Raw genomic sequence first — 18694 nt, 5'->3', positions numbered from 1 at the left:
GTTTCTTGTGGGTAAACACTGAGCATTGAATATCTGGGTTATATGGTAGGCGTATGTTTAACTTTTTATGACACATTCAGACTATTTTCCAGAGTGGTTGCATCATTTTATGTGACCACCGGTAGTGTGTGTATTATGGTTCCTTCTTATCCTCAATGCTTGAAATGGTCATTCTTTTTAGTTTCAGCCACTTTAAGGGGGGATAGTATTTTATTATGGTTTTAATTTGCATTTACCTAATGCTAATGAGGATGAGTACATTTTCATGTGCTTATTTTCTATCCATATGTCTTCTTTCATAAAATACCTATTTGAATATTTTGCCACTTAGTTTTTGGGTTATTTTGCTATTACTAATTTTTGAAATTATTTTTTTAAAAGAAAATATTTATCTTAGAGAGTGAGAGAGAGTGCACAGGTGGGGGCAGGGCAGGAGGAGAGGGGAAAGAGAATTATAAGCAGACTCACCACTGAGCACAGACCCCCCCACCCCCATCACAGGACTTGATTTCCGGATCCTGAGATCACGACCTGAGCCAAAACCAAGAGCTGGACACTTCACTGACTGTGCCACCCAGGTGCCCCTGATTTTTGAAGTTATTTAAATATTCAGATATGAGTCTGCAGCTTATTTTTTTTCAGGCTCATAACAGTATCTTTTGAAAAGCAGAAGTTTTAAATTTTGACAAAGCTCGGGTAATTTTGAAAAAGTCCAGCACCTTCTTAGCTCATGATCAGAAAAGTTTTCACTTGGGATGCCTGGGTGGCTCAGTTGGTTAAGTGGCTGCCTTTGGCTCAGGTCATGATCCCAGTGTCCCGGGATAGAGTCCCACATCTGGCTCCTTGCTCAGCGGGGGGCCTGCTTCTCCCTCTGCCTGTGCTCACTCTCTCTCTCTGACAAATAAATAAAAATAAAAATTAAAAAAAAATCTATTTAAAAAAAAAAGTATTCACTTAAAAAAAGAAAGCTGAATGGTTTAAGGCATCTGATTATTTAACATTTGTGCAGAAACTACTATGCACTAGAAGCTGTTTGGCTCCATGGAAAAAAAGGAAAAGACATGATCCTCGGTTTCAGAATGCTCACGGTGTGGCAGGAGACATGAAGCCTCTGCCTTATTAGGTCTGTGCTATGGGTGCTGGGAGAGAGGAGCACGTGAGGGGTGGAGCTCCCAGGACAAAAGGAAAGGAAAAAGATCCAGGAGAGCGAAATGCCATTTTAAACTAGGTCTTACCCCTGAACTACACAAAGAGAACCTTTTCTGCTTTGGTTCTAAGAAGGCTGCCTTGACGGTTCATCTTCCCTTTGCATGCAGGATGAAATAGTGGGCCATAGGCCTGACCCAAAATGGGGGAGGTTTGTATCAAACGTGGAGAGGAGCATGATAAGAATGGATGTCAAGAGGAGGGGAAGAAAGAATGAGAAAGAAGAAAAAATGGGCAGTAGCAAAGAAATATCAAGGGAAGTCTCTACTCATAAAATAGAAATTAATGGATTACAGAGCAAGGACATTAAGAAAGATCTTTGAGAGGTTGCAGGAAATGGGGGAATTAGGGCAAAGCCGAGCTGTCATGTGGAACATTTTACATAACAAACTGCTGGTTAAAGCTAATATAAGCTTTATATTATAAAGGGTAAGAGACAGCATGTGCCCAAGAGAGATGAAATGAGAGAGACGTTGTACTTGGGCTCCAAGCCATGACTCAGGCTCAGCTAACACGGCTGAGTACCCCATGCGACTGCAGGCCAGGCCATCTTCTCGAGTTCTGGTCAATCGGGTGGACTTGGCGAGGAAGCCTCTAGTCCGTGCTGAGTTGGGGGCTGGGGGTTAGACAGCACCTTGGGGAGCGCTTTTCACGTTATATTTATTCTGGAAGTTGCATCATTAAAAACATCAAGGATCAGGAGCTACAAAACCCTTCTCTTCTGCTGTAATGGAGATCAGAGTTGCAGTGGAGTATTCAGAGGTGCTCAGAGAGAGAAGTCTCTCCTTAGATATTTGGCAGAATCTGTTGCCTTTGGAATAAAAGCCCAAACATGGCCATTCCAGCACCAAGCAGCGGCCAGCATGGGCTGGGGAGGGGGAAGCAGATGATCCCAAGGCCTCCTGAGAGCTATTGTTTTTCCATGTCCACAGTATGAACACCAAAGCCGAGTGGTGTCTCTGTGTTTTGCAGGCGTAATTGAGCGTAAAGTGACGCACACTTCATCTCGTGCAGCAACCTGGATCATGGCGACGATCTTATTTAGAATTGAACCTGCAACTAAACAAAAAGTGAAAGTAACGGTGGCTTAACCAGCATAGAAGCTTGTTTATTTTTTGTATAGACATCTGGATAGGCAGAGCAAGGAATGGCCAGTGTAGCACCCTACAGGAAATTTCTAGATCCCCGCCTTGCCGTCCTTGCTGTGTGCCCCTTGCCCTCCTAGTCTAAGGTGGAAGTTATGTTCTGGGAGAGAGAAAATGATGGAGAAGAGAGTATAAAGTGAGCACACCAGCTTCCACCAGGAAAGGTCCTGGAACATAGTGTGGGACACTGCCGCTAACATCCCGTTGGCCAGGACTCTGTCCCATGGCCATGCAAGAATGATTGGGAGATATGGCCTTGATTCAGGGCAACCATGCACCCTGGTAAATATTTTATTCCTAGGGGAAGAAGGGAGAATGGATATTGGGTGACAACCAGGGATCTCTGCCATACTGATTAATCCTTCACAAAGTCCTAAATTAGGGAAAATGCAGACAATGTAATGTGTTGGACTGCAGGCTGATTGGCAATTGCAGTTAGGTGTCTGGCACTCGGAATGGGCCTACCAAGTAAATAATTCCCCAGAAGAGGAATCCCAGGAAGGCAAACCGAGAAGCTAGCACTTCCGAGAGAATAATGGGACATTGTTAAGGAGGGAAAGGCAAAGCAAGCCACAGATCATGCTCTGCAGCATACATTCCCCAGTGCAGCAGACAAGCTGAGAAGCCTGGAAGAGAAAGGGGGAGAAAGGCAGTTCGAGTGTGTGCAGAGGCAGAAGGGGGAAGAAGAGCAAGAAATGCGGGAATGGTGCCTGAGGACCCCTGTGATCAATTAATGACCAATTGCCTTTTCCTACTTCGGGTGACTGGAGAAGAACTTGACATTGAACACATTCTTCCTGTATGTGTACTGTGTGCAAAGTCTGGTGCTGGGATCTTGAGATGAAGGAGGAGAAGTAAGGGAGAGCCCCTGTCCTCCAGGAGGAGCCAGTCTTAGAACAGAAACTCCTACACATCCTGGCATCAGACACTAGCTTCGAACCCTACGGGAATCCCATATAGGATGACCATCCTGCTTTGCCTGGGACCTCCCCAATGTTAGCACTGCAAGCCCAATGCCCTTGGCAAACTGCATGATTGACTACCCTCGCTCTTCACAAGCTTCATGTCCTTGGGCAAGTTCTTTGGTTTCTTTAACTATAAAACGGGAATAATAATAATTCTGACCTTTTATGATTGTTGCGAGCATGGAATGGGAGTATGTTCTAGTACTTAGCGGAATGCTTGGCTCAGTAAGTGTCATATTGCCATTTATTGTGACTGTGACCAGAATTGTTATGGAGCCAATGGATTCACGTCCATGTACCTGCCTTGTTCCGGACGGGCCCTGCACACAGTATCGAAATAAGTGGAACCGAGGATTTTGACTGTTTCCCAGCGTATTTCTCATGAATGGCAAGAAGCTACCATTATTGAGGAATTTTCTTTTCGAATTTAATATAGATCTCCAATTTCTCTCCTTTTAGGTTCTCTGTACATTAATCAATTTTTTTCATTGTCATAGGCTCTGATATGAGAACATCCCATGAACAGTCATGTAAAGTAATTGTCTGAAATGTTATAATACATTTGTTTTTAAAAGACAATTTCAGGAAGTTTAGAGGAACGATAAAGAACATGTTCCTGTTTTTATTCATTTCTTCTTTCAACAAACATGGAATTGTGCTGTTATTAGTTGTCAAGCAAGATGCCAGGTGCTGGCTCCAGGAGAAAGAGGAGTCCCAGTCCCTGCCCTAAGGATCTCACCTGAGGACAGAGGCAGAGAAGCAAATGGACATCACTAGGCTGTAAAGATAAACCTGGAGATACTCACCAGGCAGGTGAGAAACCCTCGATTTACTTGGTAGAAACAGGCAGAATTTCTAAAGAAAAAAAAAAGTGATAGGTGAACTAAATCCTGCATCATGGGTGGATGGAGACGGGGGTATCTTGGTGGAGAGCAGCATGTGGACAGAGGCACTGAATTAAAAAGCTTCAGAACCATTCGGGTGCCTGTGGGATCTGATGACTTTGGCAGTGGTGGAGACCTTGTCTGCAGGCTCATCCAACACGTGTTTGCCGAGCACCCGTCACACAGACGGAATCATGACATACTGTGAAAACCGTAAGACATACACTCTATCCCTTGGAACCTTGGGACTTAGAAGAGGAAATGAGATGTACACAAAGATACCTGTTATAGACCGAATGTTCGAGTGTTCTCAAAACTCCTATGTGTAGCCCTAACCCCAGCGTGGCTGTATTTAGAAATGGGGCCTCTAAGGAAGTAATTAAGCTTAAATGAGATCAAAGTGGTGGGTCTCTGGTCTTGTGTCCAGTACTAGGGTCTTTATAAAAAGAGACCCCAGAGAGCACCCCTACCCCAGCGTCTCTCTGTCTGTCTGTTTCTTTCCAAAAGTCCACACTGAGGAAAGACCATGCAGGAGCACAGCAAAAGGCAGGCATCCATCAAGAAGCCAGCAAGTAGGTCCTCACCAGAAAATGAATTGGCCGGAACCTTGGTGCTGGACTTCTCTCCTCCCAAACTATGAGAAGATACATTTCTGTTGTTAAAGTCACCCAGTCTATGGTATTGTGTCCTGGCAGCCTGAGCTGACTGAGATAATTCTTGTAATGTAGCATCGTATGGGGCAGGGACAGAGTGGCATCGAATTAGGGGAGGGGGGAGATAACTGATCACTCACTAGAGAAAGTGACCTTGAACTGAGACTCAAACATTGGCAGGATCTTAGATTTAGGTGAAATTGACAGCAGAAGACCATTCCAGCTATGGGAAAGTTACAGGATCAGCCAGCAGTAGGAAAATATACACCATCCATTTGTCTGGGGAGTCTGGTGTGTGTGATACCAAAGGGTGTAGGACACATTGGGTCAAGTTGTGAAGAACTCTGAAAATCAGGATGAAGACTGGGGACTTCCCTCAGCGGGCACAAAGGATACATTCCCAATTCCAGACAAAAGGAGCTTCAAGGAGCTCTGTCCCTTGGGCAGAGTAATCTGGAGGTCTCCGAGAGGCTCAGGCTCACACCTAGAAACTCTTGCAACACTGCAAGTGACAAGTGATGGTTAATGAGGGTGCGGCCTACGGCGACAGTGGGTGGAGATGGGGGAGAGAGATCCACGAGGTGGCATAAAATGAATCTCGCATCGGTTGGATGCAGACAGAAGCAGGGTGGGAAGTGAATATTAGTTACAACGGTGATTTGAAAACAAAGTATGTTCATAAAATCGTTTTGCTGACCTGTCTGTTTCTAGAGCACTTACTCCTGGAAGCATCTCGCATTGGGGATGAGAACACTGAAGCTGCATGGCTAACATCAGAGCACAGGCCTTCGGCTCCTGTTACGTCAGCCCGGCACCCAGATTCGAGCCCGAGTGGCGAGGCCACTAAATTTGGTAGTGCGACCAAGAGTAGAGTAAGCTTTGGAGCACAGGTCTTGTTTTCCTTCTAGGTCACTTGAGCTCTAGGTGCTGCAGAACAGCTGGAAAAGCACCGCTATCCCTCCGAGAGATCAAAGCGCAAAGCAGAGTGAGAGGTCTACGTGTTTGCAAGAACATCATCGTGCAGACAGCAGACCCCGGCGACAGCCCGCACTTGGAACGTTGGAGACGGAGAGAAACCCAAGAATAGACTGGGAAGGCTTTTGAAGAAGTGGATACAAACCAGGCGGATATCACATCGAGGACCACCTGAGAAGGGAAATTAAGGAAAGAATCATGGTCATTTGTGTCAATGGCTGTACATTCTAGGAATGGAGGACTGAAAAAGTTTGCATTTTTTATGAGACTGAGCACAGCCCCCCAACCCCCCGGAGGAAAGAATACACAGCCGTCTTCCCCGGATGGCTTAAATCTTCCCCCGCCCGCCAGAGGGAAAGGTTTGGGCCAGATGAGTCCGGGGCCCCAACATGAGCCTATACACTTTGGTCTCCTATACTCTTGGCGGGCCATTCTTCTTCCATGGAGGTATGACAAAGGTGTGTGTAGGAGGCTTGGAGAGCCAGTCTGTAGTCAGGGAAGGTGCTAGAGAATGTCCCAGGTAAGCAGAACTAGATGGCAGGTTTCAAAGACCTTGAAGAGGCACTCGGTGGCTACACAAACATCAGTGTGCATGGTAATCACTGGCTGATGAGACAGGGGATCTGGAAGGAGGCCTGCGAGTCTTTCTCTCCAGCCAGCTTCTAGGTAACGTCTATGGTCTGGGTGTCTGACCACACTTGGAGCTGCAAAGATCTAGAGCAGAAGCTATAAACTGGGAGGCCTGGAACCACATATTATATTCAAGTGTCTTTTCTCAGATCAACATAATATTCTTAAAAATGAGAATTAGTTGACCACATTTAAAAATTTGAAAATTTCACATTGGGGAAAAAAAAATCCAAATTCAGTCTTCTTTTGAGAAACCTCAGGATCTCTGGCCATCCTTGACCTACACTCTCACAGAGCTGTCCTATACCTGCCCGAATTAGCAGGGTGGGTGCCCTCCAGTCCTCCCAGACTTGCCTCCCCTTTCATCATTCGTGTTGCCTGCTGGCCTCTGCAGAGGTTTCCATTCCTGATCTAGAGCAAGCCCCTTATTCGACAGAGGGGAAACTGAGGCCAGAGAGTGGGGCCGGAGATGGGGGATGCTCTTCCTGTATCCAGCAGTGTCTCATTTCTGCTTTCCTGGATTTGCCAGCTCTGCAAGAGGTTCAGGAAGCCCCAGAGAATGGCCAGGGACACTTGCGCAGCATCACAAGGAGACCAGCAGCAGAGACTGGGAACCACAACCGGGGGTGCTGTGCTGGCTCTTTCCCCAACGACGCGCAGCCTTCCTCGTCCCTCTCCTTGATGAAAAGCCAGTCCAGGTAGGAGAACGTGGGTCTAAATCACACATCTTTGTGCCTTTCTCCAAGACCTCTCCTTTTGTTTCTCGGAGAGAGGCTGGGGCACGTCAACTCACAAAAATGTGCTTCAACAGAATGAGATCCTGGAGTTTATCTAATAGGTAGGTTGGGAAAAATGAAAACGCTAATTACTTGAGGGAAAGCGTGGAAAATGAGTCAGCTGATTGGGCCACCAGGCAGCCAGTAGGAGCAGATTTTTTTTTTTTTTTTTTTTTTTTTTTGCAGGATAATGACTTATTCTGGGGGATTTCAGCCGTGCACACACACACCAAAAATAATTCCAAGTGTCTGCTAGCAAAATCCCATGCTGCCAAACATCACATTTGAAAATTAATGTGACAAGCTGGAGGCCTGTTTGCCCCAAGATCAGAAGACAATGAAAGCATCCTCCCCAGGAAGTTTCTCAGGGCAGAGGCAGAAAAGCCCACGGGAGCACCTAGAGGGGTAGCACCCCACCCGGATTCGGGGGACAGGAATCAGCTGGGAGGCCACGCCGCCCTCCTTTGTCTGGGCGCTCCAGCCCAGCCTCCCAAGTTACTGGCGATCCCATGGAAGGTGGTGGGGCTGCACGTTAATTGCCTCGTTCATCCCTTCGTTAAAATGATAGGTCTTGCCACTGGGAGTGGTGCTGCCTTCTGCCAGCCCACCCATCCCCTGGATGGAGATACCTCCCAACTGGGCTCTGCACTGTGATTTGGGGTTCACGAGGGCACCTCGGACTCCAGGAGCCGGGGACCCCAGGCCCTTGTTACCGCTCCCTGGCTGGCGATGGAATTAATGAAGCCCGGGCAACCCTGTATGCAGGGCACACTCTGGTCCTTTACAGCTCTTTGTCTGCAGGCCGGCTCTTGTCTTTCATTGCTGGCTGCCGCCCTGTCTCTGGGGCTGATGCAGCAGCCAGATAATGAACAGTAGTATATCCGTGCGGCGGAGGCGGCGCGGGGGAGGGGGCGAGCGCCCGAGCGCGCTGGTCTGACTTATTATTCCTTCACTCTCAAACAAAACAAAATCATTGGCCTGCCAGGGTCATTAAGGACCCCGAGGTTGTCATAGAAACGACCTTTGGGGCCCGGTGGTTGTTAATGCATGAGTGACTGCCTGCATTGTGTGCTCGGGGAGAGGTCAGAGTTTTGTTGGTGGCTTAAGAAAGAAAGAAAGAGAGTGAAGAAGAAAGAGAGCTAGCACAAAGCCGAGGGTTGGGTGGCTGACATTCAGAAAGGCGGTCGTGCCCGCTCGGAGCACTGATTAGATGTCTAGAATCTGGGGCTGGCACATAGTAGGCACTCAGTAAATGTCTGCAAAGATGGACGGCCGCACTTCTCTGGTTAAAACTATCCTCCTGTCTCCATGACCAATTCCATACCTTGGGTTCTCCCTCGGGGGGCCACTTTGCCCAGGCGCTCCTGGGGAAGTATTTAGACAGGTAATTGCTCCGGTCATTTCTCCAGTCAAGAGAAGCAAACTTAGGTGCAAGTTTTGGGGGAACTCCTATGTCTTGGTCATGGATGGGCTGACGTTCCTTGATCCCAGGACCCAGGAGGATCTGGTTGGCAGTGATGAGACAGGGGTTCTTACAGAGGGGGAAACAGAAAGGGAGGGCTTCCTCTGTGAGCCTGTCTTTACAGATGAGCTTTGAACCCACTTCCTAACTATGGCGATGTGTGTCTCCTGCCCGGTCATGCTCTGGACACGGCGTGTGTGGTGAGGCTCACCCTCCAGACTGAGAGAGCTTCCCCTAGGACAGGAGCTTGGGTTTCAGGACCGGCTGCTGGCTCCCTGCGTGCCCTCCTGCAAATCCTCACTACCTCAGTTTCCCCATCGGTGACATTAGACATGGCCAGGTGACCTCGGCGGCCCACCTCAAGCCTCCTCTGTTGTCTGGGCAATAGTCTTGCTTGGATTTAGGACTTTACTTTCCAGGTGGGAAGAAAATCTTCTAGGAGTGTTCTTCGGAGGATGCCAGGCCATCTGATTTCTCAGAGAAGGCTAAACCTGGTTACCTTCTATGGTGCCTTCCAGTCCTATTTTCAGAGAGGCAGCCAGGGCTTCCCCATGGTCATTTAATGGGCTGAGGTCCAGTTGGAACAAGCATGTCAGGATTAGTCAGATTTCCGCTCTCCAGAGGCCTTGTTCCCCTTTGCTGGGCACACCATGCCCTAGCCTGTGTTCACTACAGCAGTGCCTGCTTACACAAGCCACCCTACACGAGCTCAGATCCACAACCCACCAACCAGCAGACACACCCTGTCGGCATGAACCATCAGGGTGGCTCTCTTGTAAAATTGGTTTCCAGGACCTGTCTGCTGTGCTCTCTCCTTACCTGGAGGAATCTCAGAGTTTGCTCAAGCTGATTAGTCGATCACCCACAGAATCCCCTTAGCAGTTCACGTGCTCAGGAGCCCAATGGCTGCAAAACCCAGGTCTCTGATTGAGCTGGAAACCGCCCTGGAGAATGGCAAAAGCCTGCCTTGTACTTCCTTGTTGTTGGGTGAGCACTGTGTAGGGATTTTTTTAAATGAGGGGTCATATCACAGAAGCTGGCATGCAAGTGCCCCAGTAGAGCGGGACCAGGAAGGGCAGAAAGGGATCTTACTCCTCTAGCACCAAGTGTGTTGTTTGCTCTGGAGCAGCTTGCTTTCAGTCTTTTGTTTCATTCCTATAAAAAGGATTTGAAGCAGTTTGCATCTCGCACGGACAAGGGATCAGATGGGAAGGAACAAGTGCGCCTCGTCCGAGCTCACCCGTCCATGAGTGGAGGAGCAGAATGAGAACCCAGACCCACGAGCTCCACATCTGTCCCTGTCCCAACCGCATGCTGCCCGAGCCACCCCCCCCAAAGAGAGAGCAGAGAGTGAGCATCAACACTCTTGTTATTTACACTCAACGTTGTGTAAATGCTGCGTTCGGCACCAGTCAGTTTACCTTTGTTTTTGTTTTTAAGATCTGCGCCGCTGATTTGCCTAAACTGTTGGGGCTGCTGCCTGGAACCTGTTTCACTGTGTACACATCAGGAAGGAGGCTCTCTCTTAGAGTTGAGCATTTTCTCTTCTCTCCCCATTGGTTGCAGAAAGAGAGAGGCTGGTGCCCAGCTTGGACTCTAGCTCAAACCCTGCTATAACTCACCAAACCCTCTGATCGGCACAGAGCCCCAAACTGATAGTTGGAGGGTTTTCTCTTTCCATCATCTTCCCACCTTGGGAAATTAAAATTCCTCCGAGTTTTCTGGTTTTACAGAGGTCGAGAGAACCCAAGAGCAAACAGTCGAGCATTCTGGGTCCTAGGCTTCCTACAAAATAAATGAGGAGTTGCTGATTTGGAGAAAAGGCTCAAGGCTAGACATTACTAGCTTAGCTGGAGCTGGGATTGCTTCTAGATCATGCAGTGACCTTGGGCCAGTCACTTCCTCTTGTGGCTCTAACATGTCTTGTTTTCTAACATGGAAGCGAGCCAAATTTTGATATACTGAAGCATAGAGCCTCATAAAGAATGATAAACTCCAAAGTATTTGTCTTTAGTGAAGTTTAACACTAGGTTATTAGGTAGAGGGGCTTCCTGGGAGGACAAGGAATCATCTAAACCAGCAGAAATGAACAGAGTATTTTATTTGCATTAATGTGTTCCCTCAGGGACGAGGGTAAAACCCAACATTATAAAAAATGTCTTGAATATTTGCATATTGCATATAGAATATTTGCCTATATTATTTATATAAAGCTTATTTTTCGGGGTGGGAAGAGGGGGAACTAATAACTGAGTGCGTCCTCTGCAGCAGGCATTTTACATACAGTGCTGACTCTTCAACAACCCAAGGGTGTGTCGTTTTCATTCCACACATAATGAAGTTGAAGCCCAGAGCAGTGACCTTCCCAAAGTTACTTGGGACTGAAAAGGGACTTCCTTGTTCCTTTACGAGATTTTTTGAGTCTTACAACTTAACAGGGTGGATGTTTGTAGTATAAGAGAAATGCACATTATAGTGACAAAAAAGTAGATTTAGATCAGTGGTTTTTACTCATATTCCTGCACGAAGTGGGAGATTTGGATGAGGTGGCCTCTAAGAGCTATTTCATTTTTAAAACCTAGATCTGACTTACTTAATTAAACAGCATTTACTAAGATGTGTTCTGAAGCACATTACACACAAGAAATATTCCTAGGAAAGCATGTTTCATGGTCAAGTATGTTTGGAAAATATTCCCAGTTGTACCCCTAATTAAAGATTTATAATTCACATTATAATATCCAAGGTTCTGATAAGTCCTGCAATGGAAGCAGGCCTAACTATTTAATCTATTTCCTAGATGTACTGGATTCTGGACCCAATGTGGGATTCCACCCCACATATCATTTATTAACATTTGGTGAAACTTCTCTGCTATTTAACACACTTTAGAAACACTAGAACAATTGTAAAATTCATGAATCTTCATCTCTTTCATTTCTTGCCTTCTAGTCTTCTCCCTGTGGGTAGTTCTGTCTCTGGAAGGATCATGGGCAGGGAGCAGGAGTGGGAGGAAGAGTCCATTTAAAGGTAACCAGGGCCCATGTGCAGTGTCTGCTTACAAGAACGACTCACCCACAGCTCTTAAAGCTCTAAGAGAGTTCACTCGTGAAAATCCAGAACCTGAACTCAAACCTGAGCTCTTCACAAGCAACAGATATGGCTACGGCAGTTTTTAAAACTTTGATGCAAGAAATATGGTGATGCGCTCTCTGTATTTATCTATAAACCTATTTATAGTGACAAAAAGTGATAGCCCTTCTGTTTTGACCAGCCCCTTAAGGAATTCCCCCTTTGCTCCCTTTAAGTGGGAAACACCAATGCCTGTATAAAATGGCATCTGCACAGTGCCTGTCATTTATGGAAATTGTCACTTCCTCCAGGATGGCTTCCCTGACTACAGACTGATCTGATCTGCTTTTTCAGCTTGCATGACCACCTGGGCTACTCTATGAGAGCAATTATCAGGGCCAATAATTATATATTTAAGTGGTTTTTTTCTTAATGTCTGCTTCTCCCATGAGACTGCAAGCCTCATGGGGACAGGGGCCCATGCCTGTCTTGCCTGCATTGTGCATGCAACACCCCCACAACGAGCAAGCAGTAGGAACTGAAGAAATATTTGCTGGTTGAGTGAATGAATGAACAAATTTCTGTGCTAAGAAGTAGGCCTCATCTGCCTGGGACCTACATCAAGCCCTTGAACTCCTCTGCTCTCAACTTTGATGTCGCTTTTCTATTGAAATCCTAGCTCACTCTTGGGGTTTGATGCGCGCTCTGGTGTCTCTGATCTCCTGACCTTGGCTCCCTGCCACCCCTCTTGGCGACATCACTCACAAACCACTAGGTAACGCCCACTCATCACAACCACCACAGCCCACCTTCCATCCACCCTATCGGGCTTGACCCCAATCATATTTCCCGAGGCTGGGAAGACCACCAAAGGGGTTTGTGATTTGTTACCTATAAATAAAATCATTGATTTTTAAACATCAAAGCTACCTTAAAGGCCATTTGTTCAACTTCATCTTTTGTCCAATGAAGAAAGTAGCAAGCAGACAAGATAGGTGAATTGTCCTTGGACAGAGAGCAAGATGAAAAAGAAGTCTCTGGGTGTCCCTTCAGCAATCCATTCTGTGTCAGCATTAATTTCAAAACGGTGTCTGCTTGTGTGTTTTTTTTTGGGGGGGGGCGGGGGAACTCTGATGCATGCCTGACTGTTGGAAAGTGTAAATGAATTCAAAAGTCCTTCTTAGAGAGTACTCTAACACTGCAAATTTGTACGGTTCCTTACTCCCATTTTGCAGATGAGCAAACTGAACATGACAATGAACATGAAATTAGCAAGCAGTGCTGCCAGCCTGTCTGCTTCCAGGTCATCTGTCCTTCACTTTTTTGAGCCCCGAGCACCATTTCAGATGACAGCAGCCTCCAGCAGACCACGAGATCACGTCTTCTTAACCTCTGGAAACACCAGAGCTCGAAGCAGGCATGAGCTCTACACTGCTTCCGGAAAGATGGGCAGGATTAAGAGAGGGTGGTACATTTGTCTAACAAATGCTTAGAAACCAAAGATAAACATTTACCTCCTTAAGCTGAATGAAGTTACAGAGGACAATTTGTCTGATTGTAGATGCTTTGGAAATAAAAATTTGGACAAATCCTGTGCAAAGAGCCTGGATGTAGGTGGTTGATGGGTTACCCTCCAAATTTACATGCAGAGATGGTGGTAGAAGGAATGTAGGGAACACTGAGGGACACATGTCCTTATCAGTCCACCTGATATAACCAATACCAATATGGATACCCGTGTGTGTGCATGTGCGTGCACCTGTGCATCTGTGCACGTGTGTGTATGTAGTAGTAGTAGCTAGATGATGATTTGAGATAATTGTTTGAAAGGGTAGACTGTTAAGAATCTGCATACATAAATATGAATATATGGGAAGAAATGCAATTTTAATGCTTTTGTGAGATATATATATATATATATATATATATATTAACCCTTCTTTAGAGGTTCTTAACAAGTAGTCTCAATAAACATAATTTGACCAGTAATGAACACATTGAGTGCTTCCCAAGTGCCCTCTTTGTCCTTTGGCATAGCTTCAAGCCATCCTCTGTCATGGCATTTGTCACTTACTTAAACAAGCTCTTCTTCCATTTACGTCCCAAAGGTGAACCTCACCCACGCCCCGGCATGTGAGACCCAGAAACTCCAGAAGGAGAGGGTATTTTAAGCTAAGTTATATGATATATAAAATTGTAGTCTCTGCTTCCCAAGGATGGCAAAGAATAAAAATGTTAAGGCGTGTTGGCACATTGCTTGGCGCAGGGCACGCGCTCGTGCCCCAGCTACTATTTAGTAGTGCTCCATGGGGAAGGGGTGAGTCCCGGCTGCAGGTGGGAAAGGCAGGGCGGAAGAATGACCTGGCGACCAGATAATGCTCCCTTCGTCCAGGTCTCCCGGGATTGTTTTGGTAATTACTCCAGCTTCTTCAACAGCTTGTGATTTGTCCAGTGCCAGGGAACCTGGATTCGCATTGCACGATGCATAATTCATATGGAATGGACAGCAATTATGAGCTAATTGAGGGGTGTAATGTTTAAAGAAAGGATCCATTATGAGGAACATAAGGGACGTTGGGAGGGAAGAAGCCCTTGAATCCATGGAGGCTCATTCTCTCTAATTCAGCTTTCTTTAAGATGATTCTAATTGTCTCTTGAAGGGCACGGAAGTTCTCCTCTCCAGCAAGAGGCCCTGGGGGTCAGGGGACAGGAGCGGCTCCTCCCGTAGGAAAAGGGTTCAAGGTGGCCATGGGGGCTTCTCTGTCTTGCGCTATTGTGTGGTTAACCTTCCAGGTGTACCTCACCATATTACTATAGTGACAGCCATCCGTTAATGGTTAATTATTAATTAACTAACCATTAATAATGGTATTAATGGTTAATACCATTAGAGGGGGTGTAATGTTACCACAACCATCGTTTCTAAATCAAAAGTCAGGACCATTTCCTGGGGAGGGGGGCACAGTGGGAGGCAGTCTGAGAAATATGGCTTGGGAAAAACTATTGGATTTTCCACCAGGGAATCCATATTTTGGAGGGGTAAGGAGACAGCCTATTTCAATGGGAACATCACTACAGAATGCAGGAGTCGGGCTATCACATAACGAAGAGCCCTGGGCTGGTAGCAATAAGCCTTGAGTTTGTCTGTGAATAGTTTAGCCTTTTGCCCAAAGACCCTTGGGACTTCAGCTCTGCTCTTTGGGGTACAGATTCTCCATCTTGTACAGTGGGGGAAGCCTGAAAGATGGCCCCCTGGGGCCCTTCAGACTCCAACACACTGTTTCCATGCATCACACCTCAACCTTCTGAGGTGAGGTTTTAAATGATCTTGACAAATAAGTCTTTGTTTTCTGGGAACCATCTCTATGTGCCCTGAAACTCAGGGGATGCCCACTGTGTGACTGTTCACACGCGTAGGAAACTTTTTTTTTTTATTGGCGGTGAGAGGATAACTAAAATCGCTTTTGCATTGGCTTCCATTATGAAGTTAGGTGCGTGTCTCAAAATACTGAATTGAAGACATTTTGTAAAGAAAGGGTCTGTGCCAGCTTCTTCTCCCTCTGGCGTGCAGGGGAGTTGGTTGAGCCATGATGTGCTATTTATGGTTAGCTATCTTTTCAGAACTCCACAGACCTCAGCATAGCTAGCTTTCATTTGAGAATTGTTACATAATTGCCATTTGAGCCTGTACTTTCCTCCTCACCCCCATCCAAGGATCTTCACATAAACATTTGCTATTCTCAGAAGCACTTCGCTTGCAAGGCTGGCTACTTCAGCTGGGCTGCCATACCTCGCCTCACCGGCAGAGGCCGCTCTCTGAGGCACCTTGTCCGCACAATCTGGGGACTCCCCCCAAAAAGTTATGCAATCCTGAAAGTGGAAAGGTTCTCAGGGATTATTTTGTCCAGGTAGGACTCTTACCTGGTTCCCAGGTTTTCTCAGCTCCAGAAGTTAGACCGCCTGTAAAAATCAACCTGGTTAAACCAAGGAGTGCCTGCCGTTAACTTGTGCAGCCCGGGAGAACGATGTCTCTTCATTTAAACAGAGCACCTGGCCGGTTTCATGCCTTTTGAATAATGAGGACACTTAGCATATTCAAGGTGGAGATTGCGTTATTCTCTGCCTGTGGTGCTAACGCAGCTATTTATACGAGAAGCCAAAGCAGATCCTTCACCTGGAAGGTGGGCTGTCACGCCTGCTTAAGCATTCAGACCAGCCCTGTGGCTGATTTGAAACTGCGTTCAAATGGGTTTTACTGAGAGTCATTGATCACCTGTGGGCTAAGGATTTCTTTTCTTTTCTCTTCTTTTCTTTCTTTCTTCCCCCCCTTCCAATAGCTTTTTTGACCATGTAAGAAATCCTTCCCCACCTCTCAAGAGAATGCGAGAGATGACCTTCACAGAGCGTGTGTCTATTCACCAAGTCTTTTTTTGGTGGGGTGGGGGGCGGCAGTCAAGGTCAACACCGGGATACATCAGACAAAGGACACCTGGACTGGTCTTGAAGAACCGGCAGCAAGAAGCATCCAGCTGATTTTTTGCATCCTTTTCTCAACTATAGCCATAGGCGAAGGCTCCGGAAGGCAAACTCCTTCCTTAGTGCTTCCCATCCTACACGTGGGATGCGACAGGAGCAGAGATGCTCTGCTGGTCCCAGTTGCTCCTTTGGGCACAAGGATTGATGGCTTCTGCGAGTCAGATCCTGGGGAGAATCACCACTCACGAACACCCCATATTTAATCTTTATTTTGGAGTCTTCCTAAGCGAGAAGTTGCAGTAAAACAGAATTGCTGTGTTGCTCCAAGGGTTAATTAGACATGGCCCAGAAAAAGCAATTTCCTTCTTTCTGCCTTAAATTTTGGGCTTTTCATTCTGAGTGACTGTTGGCTTCTGCCAAATGGAGTAAGATAAATGCGAGCTGCTAATTTGAACTCCCCTCATTTTGTTCCCAGCTGCTATTTTGCAGTTTTCCCAAAAAGAGAAAGCTAGTGGATCTGCTGCTGGTGACGCTCTTCCCTTCCAGTTTGGGGACCAGGTCTCTCTGGAAGGAGAATGTTCCAGGCCCCTCTCTCGGTGGACTCCTCCTACAGACGTTAAAATAATTTCCATCTCTCTTCTCTTCTCCCCAGTCAGACGAAACATCTCAATTGTGAAGTCTGCCACTGGGTTCGGGTTCCACTGAGGTGGCTAAAGCAGCACTGAGATCTTTTTTTTTTTTTTTTTCCAAAGGTTACAACTAATTCAAAATCCATCAGCTTGTGCGAACACTTAAAATTGTTCCCTTAAATGAAATTCATCTGCTGTCATGTTACTCAATTACTTGGTTTTCCAAGATCCTTCTTGGTTTCCTCATAAAACACGTGCCCCTTTGCTATGTTACAGATGTTCAAACGTCAGCAAATTTTTGAGCTCTGTGCTAACTGTGCAATGCAGGGATGTCTTTAAAGTCCCTATTCGTTTCATTCATTCAAGCATTCATTCATGGCACTGAGCATCAGTTACGTATGGGACAGATCCCGAAGAGGAGCTCATTCCAATGGTGACCCCGGCAGTAAGTGCCGCAGGACTGAACAGGTCCCCTTGTATGCGCCACCCACCAACAACCATCTTTGGGATTTAGATCATTTTTTCAGCTTTGCAAATAGGAGGGACTTCTCAACAAACCACTGAGAAGGGTCTCCTTTAAGGAGAGCCCACCCGGGACATGGACAGAAGAGATGGATGTGTGTGGCTTTCATAAACTGTGTCACAAGTGTCCCTACAACTTTTGAAATATGTTTTAATTTGCAAAATAGGCCATTTAGTGCTTTGCTGTTTAAAAAGTGCTGCCACAGACATTTGAGACTCACAACAAGCCTGCCAGCTACCATTAGCCCTTTCTTCATCTTTACAGTGCTGATAAGCACCTCAGCCAAGGTCACACAGCCATTAAGTCATGGAGCTAGGACCAAAGCCCTAGTCTCTGCCCCACCCCCCACCACCCAACAAAGCCCAACTTCTATGCAGCACTCACCACATCCTCCAAGCACATCCCTCTCCAACCCCTGACGGCCACCATGCTGCTTTCTGTCTCGATGAATTTGACTACCTTAGGTGCCTCCTATAACTGGAGTCATCCAGTGCTTGTCTTTTTGCGACTGGCTTATTTCACTTAGCATCATGTCCTTGATGTTCCTCTATGTTATATCATGTGTCAGCGTTGCCTTCCCTTTGAAGGCTGAGTAATTGTCCATTATACGTAAAGACCACATTCAGTTTATCATTCAGCTGTGGATGGACACTCAGGTTGCTTCTACCTTTTGGTGCCTGTGAGTAATACTGCTATGAAATGGGCATAACATCTCTCTTTGCAATCCTGCTTTCAATTCTTTTGGGATATGTACCCAGAAGTGAAACTGCTCCCTGATACAGCAATTCTATTTTTAATTATTTGAGGAACTACCATGCTGTTTTCTGCAATGGTGGCCCCATATTACCTTCCAGCCAACGGTGGGCACGGATTCCAATTTCTCCATGTTCTCACCGACACTTGTTCTTTTCTGTTTTTGTTTTTGTTTTGTTTAACAGCCGTCCGAGTGGGCATGGGGTGGTATCTCACTGTGGTTTTTGGTGTTCATCCCCTAATACTTATTGATGTTAGCATCCAGGCCATAGTCTCTCCAAGATGGGCATAGTTCCCCCCTCCCCAAGTCATAGACTCAGAAAGGCAAGGTGATCTACTAGAGTAGCTGGTACGGGAGTCAAGGGGGGCTTTGAGCCCCAAATCCAATGTTGGGTCCACAATGCACATCTTTCTCAACTAACATTCTTAGATGAGTTCTCTGCGACTCATGAGTTTTGGATGCCCATGCTTTAATATCTACCATAATCCAGAACAAATCAGTATAAACTCATGCAGATTATTGAAGTTCTCAGTTCCCAAAATGT

The 18694-nt window shown here is 46.4% G+C and overlaps 1 long non-coding RNA gene across 1 annotated transcript; it reads left to right on the top strand.

The window, feature by feature from the left end:
• Positions 1-4632: 4632 nt before the first annotated feature.
• On the top strand, positions 4633-13368 carry LOC131828780 (uncharacterized). Its single transcript, XR_009352569.1, has 3 exons — positions 4633-7156; positions 9862-10046; positions 13004-13368. It is a non-coding gene; the product is annotated as an uncharacterized LOC131828780 (long non-coding RNA).
• The last annotated feature ends 5326 nt before the right edge of the window (positions 13369-18694 follow it).

Source organism: Mustela lutreola, chromosome 4 (assembly GCF_030435805.1).
Source record: "Mustela lutreola isolate mMusLut2 chromosome 4, mMusLut2.pri, whole genome shotgun sequence".
Taxonomy (NCBI): domain Eukaryota; kingdom Metazoa; phylum Chordata; class Mammalia; order Carnivora; family Mustelidae; genus Mustela; species Mustela lutreola.
The sequence above is the reverse complement of the archived record's forward strand: the minus strand, read 5'-3'. Positions and strand labels throughout refer to the sequence as shown.